Raw genomic sequence first — 13,088 nt, forward strand, 5'->3', positions numbered from 1 at the left:
TAAAGCGGCCGCGTTGTCGCAAAGCGTCAAATATGAAAAAATTTTCTTAAGAAAGGATGTTCTTTGATGTTTGATCTTTGTATACTTTCAAGTCTAATCAACAAGAAAAGAGGTTTAATCCGTGAAACGGCAGCCAACAAACAAGCTCCAAGTGATACCCAGGTGTTAGAAGGACGAATTACTTGACAGTAGAATTGCCTTGTTAAGGTTTAGGGCTTAACATGTTTCAGTGACCTCAGGGGAAGTTAACAAAACTTGGGAAGAAGGATGTAGCACAGATTGTGGGCACAAAAAATGCAGAATTTACAAGCCACAGGGACATTGGGCAGAACCCCCAAGATAATGAAGAAACTAATAAAGACTGCTCAGCAACTGTGCTGAATCAGCTGCAGCTGAGTAAAAGGTAATTCTGGCAGGGGGAGATCACGGCCACTGACCCAAGAAAGCACCGACTCGAAAGGAGAGAAAGACTGAGCGTGCAGACTAATTAGCACGAGCAGTGAGAGGATCATTAACCAATAGAAGACAGAATACTAATTAAAAAGAGAATTAGGTAATTTTTGGCCAAGGAACATTAGTGGCTTTGTTTGCTAAAATATATAAAGAGTGAAAAGTTTTGGTAGTCATCATGCTGGCTTTATGGATTTGCTATTCAGCACCCCTTTCTATGCAGAACTGTAAATAAATCAAATGCCTGGATTATGTGCGTGGATTGGCCTCCTGCAGACTGGGTGAATGAACCTATTTTGGGACAACACTGTCATTTATTGAAATTTTGTTCCTGCTTAATAGCCACTTAATAAGGAAAAACATGCGTGAGTGCCAGGAGAGTGATGTTAAGGATAGTGTAAATTTGCCCTGTTGATTAAAATGCTTGAGTTTGGCTTTTAAGTGTAAAAGCTGGGGGTGACATGTGACAAAACCCATTCAGTTTGTACCCAGATGTCATAAAGAGGAAGAAAACTTGGCTTTCTGTGTGTGCTGAAGGCTCAGCAGAGCATAGCAGCTCAGACAATGGTGAGGTCAGAAACATCTCCCGTGCTTACAATGGCTAAACTTCCTGGAACTGTGGAACTTCTCTTGGCAGAAGTATTCAGCCCTGTGGTAGGCAAATGCCTGTTGGGAATGGTTTTGGTGTAAATGGCTCTCCTGATAGCAGCAGGATGGGATAGGTGTCTAACAAACTCCCTCTGCCTGTCTACCCTCTGTTCTCAGGAAAACAACTTGAGCTTCACGGCCACACAAAGGACTGCCCGATTGGAAACTTTTTTCCTTTAGGAAAACTGGAGTTCAACTTACGTTACAAAAATCATGTATTGGAAGAATGACGATCCTCAGCTTAGTCAAATACAGATTTCAACCATTAATGGGCAGTTCCCATCTGGTTGTGCTAGTTTGCTTTGCAGACATGTGATGGAGTTACTGTGATGTCCAGTAGGTAAATTCCTGTTTTCCCAGATAAAAATGGAGATAGAAGTTAAGAGATGACTTTGATAGAGAACAGACTTACAGGACTTTGGACAAGAAGTATGTCAATAAAGCCACATGCTAGGACAGGAAACATGACTTAATACTGTACCTCTTCATTTTCTCTCACACACAGCTTCTTGAAATAAAAGTACAAATGCAAACTCTGCAATGGTTCTGTACAAAATCAGGTACTTTTCAGGCGGTAGTTGTGTGATCATTCAACCAACTTTGTGCTTTAGAGGGTGTTACAAGAACCACTTGACTTTGAGAGTTAAAGATGTGTAAAGAATGGGAATTGCAGTTGCCCTTGCTGTGTTCATAGTGTGATAGTCAAGCTTTTCCATTGTCCCCGATGGCTTCCCTGGACCTGCTGGAGGGGAGGCCTAGGGCTGGAAGTTGGATTCAGCCCGACAGCCTCTCTAGGAGACCGTAAGCCAGTGATTTAATACAGCAGTGCCTCGGGTCCCTGTCTCTGTAATTGGGATAGTATTTCTTCTCAGGGAGTGAGGGCAATAAATCAATAAATCCCAAATGCTCTCATGCCAGAGTGATTGAAATTTTCTCTACCCCTAAAAAGAGCAGGATTGGTTTACAAATCTCTTCAGCTCACAGGCTGGAAAACTCTTCAGAGAATTTTACTGAGTATCTTTTACCTAGGAAGAGTCTAGATCAATATTTTCCAGGCAGAGAGGTGTGCATTTTGTTCTTTATTTTCCACTTGTGATTCCTCCTCGAGAAAGAACTGAAGCTGCAGTGGTCTTTGCTTTGACAAGATATCCTGCCATTAATCAGAAGTGGGATTATTAAAGCACCTCTTCCCGCTAGCAAAAAAAAAATCCACTTATAGAAATACAGTTTATAAAATACAATTTGTAACTGTCCCACCTAAACAGCCTTTTTGGAGACAAACATCATTAGTGCTGGAGCTGCCTCGCCAGTCGCTTGCAGTGGCTCAGTGGGATCCCAGCTCCATGTGAGCCCCACAGCGCCTGCCCCTTGCCCCCCCAAGCTAGGCAGTGGGCCCAGTGGGCTCAGAGGGACTCAGAGCTTAGGAGATGGTGAGGAAAAGACGAAGAAGTTCTGGAAAGAGAAATAGACTTAGGAATAAATGAAAAGAAATTGATAAAATCCCTTTCTTTCCAGTTTCCTCTTCACTCCCGAGTCTGCGCGAGGTGCATGCAAGAGAATGCAGTGCTGCTGCTGTCTACCAGAGATGGCAGATCACGTGCTGCTTGATCTTAGCCCATCAGATTTCCTTTTCTGGTGACACAGTTGGGTATGGTGTGGGTTGGAGGAGACAGCACACATAGGGAGTGGCTGGTGCGGGATAAACGCTTGCCTGGGCATGGCTCTAACCTTCCATTTTCTTAGCAAGGAGAAGAAGAGTTCTAAGAAAAGAAAATCCAGTCTTAAGCAGGTGAGATTTGCTGCCACATTTAGAATCATAGGATGTTAAGGGTTGGAAGGAACCTTAAAGTTCCTCTAATCCCAACACCCCCTGCCATGGGCAGGGACACCTCCCACTAGGCCCAGTTATCCAAGGCCTTATCCAACCTGGCCTTGAACACTGCCAGGGTTGGGGCACCCACAACTTCCCTGGGCAACCTGTTCCAGTGTCTCATCACCCTCACAGTAAAGAATTTCTTCCTAATATCCAGCCTAAAATTCCCTCTTTCAATTTGTAGCCATTAGTCCCTGTCCTATCACTACAGATCCCATTGAAGAATCCCTGTTTGGCTTCCTGGTAGTCCCCTTCAGATACTGGAAGGTTGCTATGAGGTCTCCATGTGACCTTCTCTTCTCCAGGATGAACAGACCCGACTTTCTCAGCCTGTCTCGGGTCAGATTTACTAGAAGAGGAAGCAGGTCTGTCTTGCTTCCCACTTCACACCAGGCTCTGCACCTCCTGTGTCCTGCTGGGGCCCCACAGCTCCGTGTGCCTCTGGTCCTGTCCTGCTGACCCCACACTCTGCTGCTGCTGCAAACAGTTCCTCTCGCTGCCTTTGGTTTTCATGAAAGGCACGTGAAATACGTCGCTTCCTGGAAAAGTACTCCAAATACACTTGCTTTGCAATCATTTGATCCTTCATCCATAATTTCAGTTCATCAGTTAATTAATCATTTAATCAGTTAATAAGACTAATCACTCTTCCCTGGAAGATGCTCATGAGAACTGCCAGGATAAATTGCTCCCATCTGTTTTTTCCGTTCTTGTCTCCCACTCCTCTGGCTTTGGGCTCTGCGCTGGTGTTAACAGGTCCCTAAAAGAGGGGCTCATTCCAGCACCTTAGATGTTCCAGTCCAAAACCTTCTCTGCCATCCCTCTCCTCTGCAGTTTGGGGCTCGCTGTTGCCCCGTAAGCTGGCGCTGCGTTGAGCAGCCACCTCCTGCTGCGAGAGGATGATACACAGCTCAGGCAGTGTTACCAGGGGCTTGCCAGGTTTAAGTGAAGGAGAGCAAGTCCAAGCACCCAACCCATTAGGGGCCTTTCCTAGAAAAAAGATCACCTCTGCCTTCAAAAAGCTTTGGAAAGCCTTAAAACAGGTTGCTTTCCACCTTATATGACGGTACTTCCAATCAAAGAGGCAGCTGAGGATTGAAAGACTAATGTTCCCACTAAAACACTATTTTCCAGTAGTTCCTTTTCTCATTCTTCTAAGAAATGCATCAAAAATACACAGTTGGGTTCCTTTTCCTCACTAAAGACCAAACACACCGTATGCCTGTGCCATATGTTTAGTCTGCACTGCCCCGTGCTTCTTGACAAGCCCAGAAACCAAGGGAAATAGTCTTCAGCCTTAACACATTCCCACTGCAGGGAGCCCTGATGTTCACACACACCTCCTCAGGTCAGATTCCTCTCCCGCAGTCATTGTCATCATCTTTAAAACAGCAAAACTTACTGCTGGCTCCCGGGCTTTTGTTGTAACCAACCTTGGCCATGTGTGAACTGGCTCATGCCCCAGACCGATGTTCACAGGCTGGGAAGCCCTCCTTCCTTCCTTGGCCCTCCTCTTTGCATCCCATCTTTTCCATGGCACTTTTATCTGCCTCCTCAGTCTGCTGTTCTCTCAGGCCAGGTGCTTTGCTGCAATGCTTGGCCTCCTTTCCAAGAGCTTCCTTCCTCTCGCTGGTGTCCTGGTTGCTGAACTATAAACCTGTCCTCTTGTGTGCTGGTTGCTCACCAGCTTTTTCAGGGAAATTCTTGATTGGATTTTCAGGAAAATTCTTGATTGGATTTTCAGGAACCCTGGAAAAATGGCCATAAAACAGTATTACTGTGTACGTGCTGTGAATCTGATTTTTAATTTGCTGTCTGTGCAGTCTAGTGGGGCTGGGCGCTGGTGGCACCTGGCAGATTTGCTGTGTGTGTTCAGACCAGCCATGTCTGTCCAGAAAGGTCCACACCAGGAATGTGCTGAGTTTATTATTCTTGGTAGCAAATAGTGTTTTCTCTGTAAGGCTTTCCCCATCTTCCTCTTCCTGCTGTGCTGAGCTCTCCCCGACTGCTGGGCTGGACTGTCTTGTCCTCACAGACAGACAGAAACTGAGCAAGGACAGACCCCCCTCTTAAACCACGCTGCTTCTGTAGGCTGGGCTCAGAGCCTGACCTTGTATTGTCTGCTCCTTCCATGCTACCAGGAAAAGCCACATACTTTTGATGTACCCAAAAAATAGTCTTTCTCTGAATTAGTGCTGTCTCTTGCCTGGTTTTGACTGTTTTTGCGACCAGTGTCAGAACTTTCCCAAGGTTTCTATAGCTGTGACTGTCAGGGTCTGGACCACACATATTGCCAAAGAGGCAGTGTGTGTGTCACGCTGCATCCTCACCCTTGGCTGCTGAGCACTGCCCTTGCCAGAGCTGTAGAAGGAGCCCAGGTCCAGCTGCCTCCCCTCAAACTGTCAGCAAGATTGTCTCCTTTGATCTGCACTCAGTGCTGGATTTTATCCCAGCAGCCAACAGGCGAATGCCACAAGTTTATTCTACAAAGCTCAATTAGAGCAGCTGGCGCCAGCAGCGTCCCTGCTGGCTCCAAGCCTGCATCAGGAGAGGAAGGCTGGTGCAGTGGCTGGGGCATGGGCTTGGGAGTCCACAGGCTCAGCTGCAAATCCCCACTCTGTGGCTGTTTTCTAGGCTACACCAGCGAGCTTCTGCAGCAGGAGCTTGTCACCTCCATGCTGTGCAGGGAGGGACAACATTCCCTGCCTGACTGGAGGAGATAGAAGCTATCATGGTGATGGGGAACCGTGTCAACAGAGGCTGCTGCTCCTGGGAAATGCTGCATGGATCCTGCCGGATCTACAGCGGGGAGGAGGATGGGGCCTTGGGTGGTGGAAGGTACAAGGCACATAATGCCTTCTCACCACTGATTAGCATGCTGTGCAGGGAGGGACAACATTCCCTGCCTGACTGGAGGAGATAGAAGCTATCATGGTGATGGGGAACCGTGTCAACAGAGGCTGCTGCTCCTGGGAAATGCTGCATGGATCCTGCCGGATCTACAGCGGGGAGGAGGATGGGGCCTTGGGTGGTGGAAGGTACAAGGCACATAATGCCTTCTCACCACTGATTAGCAGTGTGCCTTTCAGCTGCAGGAGCCCCGCTCCGTGCCCCTGCGATTATCCAGTGCCTGAGTCATACGCAGCACTGCCCTCAGAAGGATCTCGATCTGAGCAGATCTGTGAGCAACATGGGTGTTCTTTACAAGGGCCCTTGCCCAGCGCAGAAGCACCCACGGTTATTTCCTTCAACATCATCAGTGTTAGAGTAACTTCTGTGAAAAATCAGAATCTTCTGGGCTAAACGTGCTGTGCAAATGCTCTTGCCTGGCTGGTCTCTGTTCTGGAAAGCTTAATGTTTATGCCAGCCAGGAAAAGAGGTCTAAGTAGAGTATCAGGAGGCAGAAAAAGAGTGCAAGCAATTTCTGCTAGGAAACACAGTTGAACCCTATTTGCACAAGACCTAGTTTCAAGGCAGTAAGGAGCCAAAAGCAGATGCCACCTATGTATAACATACTGTTCCCTTCCCAGAGACTGTCAGGAAGGTCCCCACAAAAAAGAAAGGCAGCAAGGGATATGCAGCAGCCCAGAAAGTCCATGGTTGCCATTCCCTTCTTTGCCCCTTGGTAAGTCAGAGACAGGGCTGGCCGACACGCTTGGCCGCGGACAAATGTGCCTCTCGGGGTACAGGGAGTGCGGAGGGTACAGGGAGTACAGAGCCTCGGGGCCATTCCTTCCTCTCCTCTTGAGCAGATTTCAGCACCATCTGCTCTCTTCTGTCTTTGGAGGAGTCAGCCGGGTGCTTTTGTCCCTTCTGGCAAAGCTGTGCTGCGTATGTCCCCCATCGGGTGTCAGGTACCCCGAGGCAGCTGGGACGGATGTGCACTCTCAGCCTTGCTCCAGAAAGCTCCCACTGCAGCAGTCCAAGGTCCTTCTTTCTCTCCTTTTCCCTGTCTGCAGCCTGTTCCTCTGGATCAGGCACTTCCCAAGGTCACAGCTGACTCCCAAGGTCAGGCCCAGGCTTTGCTTGTGGCCCCTACTGTAGGGGACGGGAAGGGGTTTGGGCTGGGAAGGAACCTTCCCTTCCCCCCTTTGTCCCTAAAGGATCCACAAGCAGCATCAGGCACTCGAGGGAGAGGAGCAAGGGCAGAAGGAGACATGGGGCAGCCATGGGGCTCCCTGACCTGGGAACTGCTCTTTGGAATTACTCTTTTTCCTGCATGCATGAAGTATTACCCTACTAAACACTCCTAGATGATCCCTGGCTAGGCACCAGTCAGAGCTGCAGATTTTAGAGTAGGAGAAGTGGGGGGACTTGCTGATGATAAGCAGCTTCCTGGGACATGCTGCCTCGAACCTCAGTGGCCACACCAAGCTCACAGTAAGAGCTTTGTTGTCTGCCTTCCCTTCTAAAATAATACCTGCCCCTGTGCTGGCTGGAGCCCGTCATGGGTGGGATTAAGCTGAACCCCCCAGGTAAATTATGTCCTTGTACCCCCTCTGAACTGCTGGAAGGAGAGGGGGAATGAGGGAAAGCAGGTAGTGAGGAGCCCTGGCAGAGTGGAAATGTCCGCTGGCCACCCTTGTGCACCAAGGGGACCCCGGGCAAGGGTCCCAGCGCTGCATCTTCCCTGGAAGCTGTGGGGCTGCTCCAGCTCCCGCACGGCGCGGCTGTGAGGCTCTGCTGCTGTGCCGGGCTCTGCCCACGGGAGGGCACTGCCTGCTCAGGAACAGGCAGCCCGGCCGGCGCTCCTGGCAGGCATTAATGCAGCAAATTAAACGGTGCTGGCAGATTCTGATTGACAGGTCCCTAGAGAGCAAAGTCCCTTGTTTTTTCCATCCCCGAGGGGATCAGGAGCAGCAGGAGGAGCAGCAGCAGAGAAAACCCTTTCCCAAGCCCAGTACTTTGCCCTTGTGGATCTGTTTCTGGGACTCAGCCCATCCCCGTGTATCTTGACCCCTTTGCTGAAGCTGTGGGTATCGGGCCAGCCGGCTCCTCCACTGCGGACGTTCCGCAATGTCAAGAGCTGATCCTGCAGAGGATGCAGAGGATGCCGAGGCCCAGCCCTTGCTGCGCACATGAGCTGCAGCACCCTCGTCGCTCCGAGCCCAGGGTGCAAGGCCCGGAGGTTTCAGTAAAGGGCAGGCGAAATGAGGCCAGCGGGGTTTGGCGTCATTCGCACGTTACTCCTCTCCACGGTGTAAAACTGGCACAAGTGACAACACTCTGCCAGAATGGTTCACGTCTGTGTTGGCTCTGCCACAGCCAGGTCAAAGCTGGGATTTGCAGCCCGGAAGATGGAGGCAGTCACCCATTTTTTGCTGCTGCTGTTGTGGGAAGCAGCATGGCCTGTTGGGGTCCTGGATCCTCTGTCTGGGTCCTCAGTGCAGCTCTATGTCTGGCAGGTCCTCAGCACCCCTCTATCAGCCAGTGGTCAATGGCTTTAGTAAGGAGTAGCCACCATGGACACTGGGACATCACAGATGTCCTCCCTACCCTTGTGGGCATAAATCCCCAGTTAGAAGTCTTTTTAAGACCTGTCCCATGTCCGGGTGACAGGGCCCTGTCCCCTCTCAGGCTGGAGAGGAGTTTCTCATGTCCACGGGGCATCTTGGTGGCCCAGCTACTCTGGAGCTCTGTGGAACCAGCAAAGTGTGGTACAGGTATGCTCGGTTTGATCAGAGGTCCTGTAAATGCCCTGCCTGGGTGAGGAGCTGCATACTGCACAGCAGCCCACGTGTGGTCCAGCTCCATGCCTCCGCTTAGCATGAGGGATGATGTGTTCCCCACTCTTGGACGTAAAACTCAGGCTGATGGCATTTAATTCACACCTGTTTAATCTGCATAGGTCCTACTCAAATTTTATCCTCCATCTGTCTCCCTTCCCTACCAAAACTGTTGGCCCTTCTTTCTTTGTCTCCAGAAGGTGTCAAGAAGAGCCTGGGGAGATGAGGGGAGAAGGTCCCAGCAGCTGGAAGGCACCTGGGAAGGAGATGCCAAGTTGTCTGGAGCCCCCTCTACCTTTGGGGATACTTCCAGGACATTCAGATAGCCTGTCCTTTGCCATCCTTAGCACTGCTCACTTAGCAGCTTTACTGATGTTGACTGTACCTCTCCACAGACCCTCTTCCTCCATCAGCTCTCCTCAAACCTTTCTCTGTCCTTGGCTGAGGTGCTTGGCTTTTGAAAGGCGAGCTTTGTGGCTGTCTTCTTCCCCCGTGGCAGTCCTCACACACAAGCAAGACAGCAGGCTTGCGTGTCTGACGCTTGGCCTCTCTCTGTAGTCATCTGGCACTAAAAATTATCTGCAGAGAAAAATACTGGGCTCCATACCTGGGTCTTAATATCCTCCCTCACCAAACCATAATTACTAATTACCACTCCTGGGTGTTTAAACCATTTCAATGATGCAGTTAAATGCCCGATGTTAATTTAATAGCCAAGTATCTGGGTTTCCCCACATGAGGAGCTCTCAGAGCGTCTCCCACTAAAGCAAAGTGCAGCCAGCTCTGGCTGTGGTCCATATGAAAGAGGCAGCAGAAGAGTAGCAAGCACATGTTGATAGCAGACCCACACACGTGAGGGCCTGGACATTACTCAGTAGTAAGTGCTCCCTCGCCCCACACTGGCCCCCAAAGGGAGCCCCCTCCTCAGCCGTGCTCTGCCTCCATGGGATGGAATACCTGGCACCACTGCCAGCGCAGGCCAGCATGCCTTGGGCAGTGCAGGCCCTCTGGAGCTCAGATCCTTTGCCAGAGCCATCCTTGCAGATTGCTCTGTCTGAGTAGGGCAGCACTCTCTCTTGGCAGATGCCCTGCCTGCCTTCTACCCATCCCTGGCCAGCATTTGAGAGCATGTCCTCAGGTTCAGAGGGGGACTGTCCAAAATCAGCCCTGTGCAGGGCCAGACACTGCATTCCTCTGACACCTGAAAGCAGGGAATGACCACTGGCCCCAAAGAGGTCACGAGGCTGGGGCATGAGAGGGACCTGGCTGAAGGCATCGGACCAGACTTTGCCTGCTCCATCTCCACTCTGGCTGTGCTGCAAGAGGCCTGCTGCCTCTCCTTCCCCACTGCTGGGGCTTGAGTCTGGGGCAGGAAGTTTTCCAACCCAAATATTTTAACTGACCTCTCAGTCACGAGTCTTTGGCTTCCCTAAGGCCTCAGTGGCTCAGTGCTGTCGAGGAGAAGACCCTGGTGCCATTCTCACCCCTGGCATACTCAGGGCCTGCCAGAGCACACAGTCAGCAGTGGGAGAGGCAAGCACGTGGCATGGGGAGCACTGAGAACTCGGAGGGGCACAGGATAACATATTAGGGTCTCTCACCTACCTAAGTGTTAATGTGCCTGAGGAGAGATGGGGAATGAGAGCTTCTGCCCACGCACAAGTCGTTTGCTTTCAGTGCTGCCCCTCTAAGACATCACTTAATATGACATTAATTAGTTAATGTTTGCAAAGTGCTTTGAACATGAAAAGTGCTGTATAAGTGCTGAATATTAGTACTAATTATTATGGCATGGAGGCTGGCGCTGTCTGAGGAGCATTCCCCACACCTAATTTCAGGCCGGTGCTGCTTCCCTGGCTCTCCCCCTCCCTTGCCTCATCCCATAAAAGCCAGACAGAGAAGGGGAGAAGCATCTGCACCCTACGAGGAAGGAGCCCCTCATGGAGCTGTGTGGAGGGGGCGAGCCATGCACCCCCTTCATTCCAGGCAGGACATTGTTTGGGAAGTGTAGCCATATCTCCCCAGTGCCCCACTGGCACGGGGGAGGATGAGGGAGCACAGTCTTGCCCCAAGCTCTGCAGCGGGCCAGGACTGGAAACATCACAGGGTGGATGGAGGAGATGCGGGGGGGTTCCTTCAGCTCATCCCACCCATGCCTGAGTGGGAGCACCCAGCACTGGTGGAGGCTTCAGAGCCAGGCAAGGAGATGAGGAGGAGGTGAGAAGGTTTTGGGGTCTGTGCACTAGAAGGGGTGGGAAGGCAGCTGTCTCCTAGATGTGCACGTAGCAGGGCCGGGAGCTCCCTGGTGTGCCCCAGACAGGCTCCTGCTCTGCTTTGCTGCCTCTCCCCTCCCTGTGCCCTCCTTCTTGGTGAGGCTGCTGCTGGGAAGGGTCCCTGGAGGAGGAGCAGAAATGGGTCGGCGGGTGCCCCCAATTACCTTGGCAGCAAAGTGTCCTGCCAGCTGGAATGCTGGGGTGAGTGTTAGGTGCTACAGGGGCCCAAAGAAGAGGGATGAGCTGTAGGAGGTTGTGCTGGAGGGGGTCCAGTGAGGGGCAGAGTGGGGACCCACTGGTGCTGGCCAGGGGATACAGATGCTGAGCACAGGTACCAACCTGTGCAAGGTGCATTGGGCAACAGGGAGAACTGCAGTGCAGTGATCACACTGCAACCCAGCAGTGTCTGCTGGGGCTCCTGGAGCCAGCTGTGCCTTCCTTGCTGCTGACAAATTAACTCCCCCGGTCCCACCTGCTCATTCAGCTTGAGGTCCCACTTGTCTGCTGTGGTCAGACCCTGGCCACACTTCAGAGAAGCTTTGTCACTCAGGCAGCTGTCCTTCTGTGTCACCCCTCTGGAGCTAGAGGTGACGGAGTCTGACGGGGATTCTGGTCTGCTTCAGAAAGCCATGGAGGGTCTCACAGCAAGTGAGAGCCCAGTGCAGGGTAAAGGGAAGCTCATTGGTGACACCCTTGCTGCCAGTGGTGAGTGAGAGGTGAGGGGGCATAGCGGTAGCCTAGTCCCCTTTGTGGGGATCACACTGCCTCCTCTGCTGCCACCTTACCTGTTGTTGGGTCTGCATCTCCAGCTCTAAGTTATTCCCTCACTCCAGGCTCCTACACTGAGCATTTCCACCAGGCACCCCCTGCCAACCCAGCTCCTGAGGAAATTGCCAGAAATCCCATGAGTGGCTGAACAAACCCCCAAAACAATGCTAGGGTCACTTTCTTTTTCCTTTTTGAGCCCTCCAGTATGTATGAATTCTGACCTTGCTGGCAATTCTTGGCTTGCCATGAGAGCCACTGTCTTCCAGTAGGAGTTGGAGCATCAGCCTTTGTGGCTGATTCAAGGAGAATGGAACAGGAGGGGAGATGCTGGAGGCTACAGAGAGGCTGGAGCAGGTGTTTTGGAGGGCAGCAGAGAAAGCCCACATGTATGACTTGAATTTACCCACACTTACTTCAAAAAAGAGCTGTGGCAAAGCCCTCTCCTCTTGCCTCGTCCATTCCTGTATCTCAAAGACTATCATGAAGCAAGACCGTCCTCTGAATTTACAATGAGGACAAAATTGTCCACACCAGTAGATTCTCTTGCTGGATTTTGAGGTACTCTTCTGGCACTACTAATGCCCCCAATAAAGCCACATAAACGAGGACCAAGTTATAAAAAAAAAAATCTTTATTTCATGTACCAGGATTTTTTTTTTTTGTCATTTTCTCTTTTTAAAATTTTTTTCTTTTTAACAGTCTGAAAAAAACCACGAAATAAAGAAAATGGAGGTTGGTTTTTTTTACTGGTTTGAGCTGGACATGAGCAACACCCTGGGGAAGAAGCTTCCCCGCCAGCCCTTGCCTCCTGCACACGCTCTCCCGGCGCCCTCCCGCCCTCTCCCCTTCCCGCCCGGCCCCGGGGCGCGCTCAGCCCTGTGAATGCTCCCCAGCTCCGAGCAGGCTTGGGCGGGCATGGAAACCCCAACGCCACCTTCCCTCTACGCTGGGATCTGGGGAACTGGCTTTAACTTTTTCCTCGGGGGCCCCCCCCGGGAGAACAACCTCCCCCGCCAGCCCTTGCCTCCTGCACACGCTCTCCCGGCGCCCTCCCGCCCTCTCCCCTTCCCGCCCGGCCCCGGGGCGCGCTCAGCCCTGTGAATGCTCCCCAGCTCCGAGCAGGCTTGGGCGGGCATGGAAACCCCAACGCCACCTTCCCTCTACGCTGGGATCTGGGGAACTGGCTTTAACTTTTTCCTCGGGGGCCACTGGAGGGGGTGGATGTCCCCCGTGAATCTTTCTTAAGGGGCTGGGGGGCCACCGGAGGGGATGTCAGCAGTGGGGTGGGGTCTGAACACCCAGCCAAGGCGCTCGCATCCCCCTCTTGCTCTGGGATGCCGTTTTTGGGGG

This window comes from Corvus brachyrhynchos, unplaced genomic scaffold (genome assembly GCF_000691975.1).
Source record: "Corvus brachyrhynchos isolate BGI_N302 unplaced genomic scaffold, ASM69197v1 scaffold56, whole genome shotgun sequence".
Taxonomy (NCBI): Eukaryota; Metazoa; Chordata; class Aves; order Passeriformes; family Corvidae; genus Corvus; species Corvus brachyrhynchos.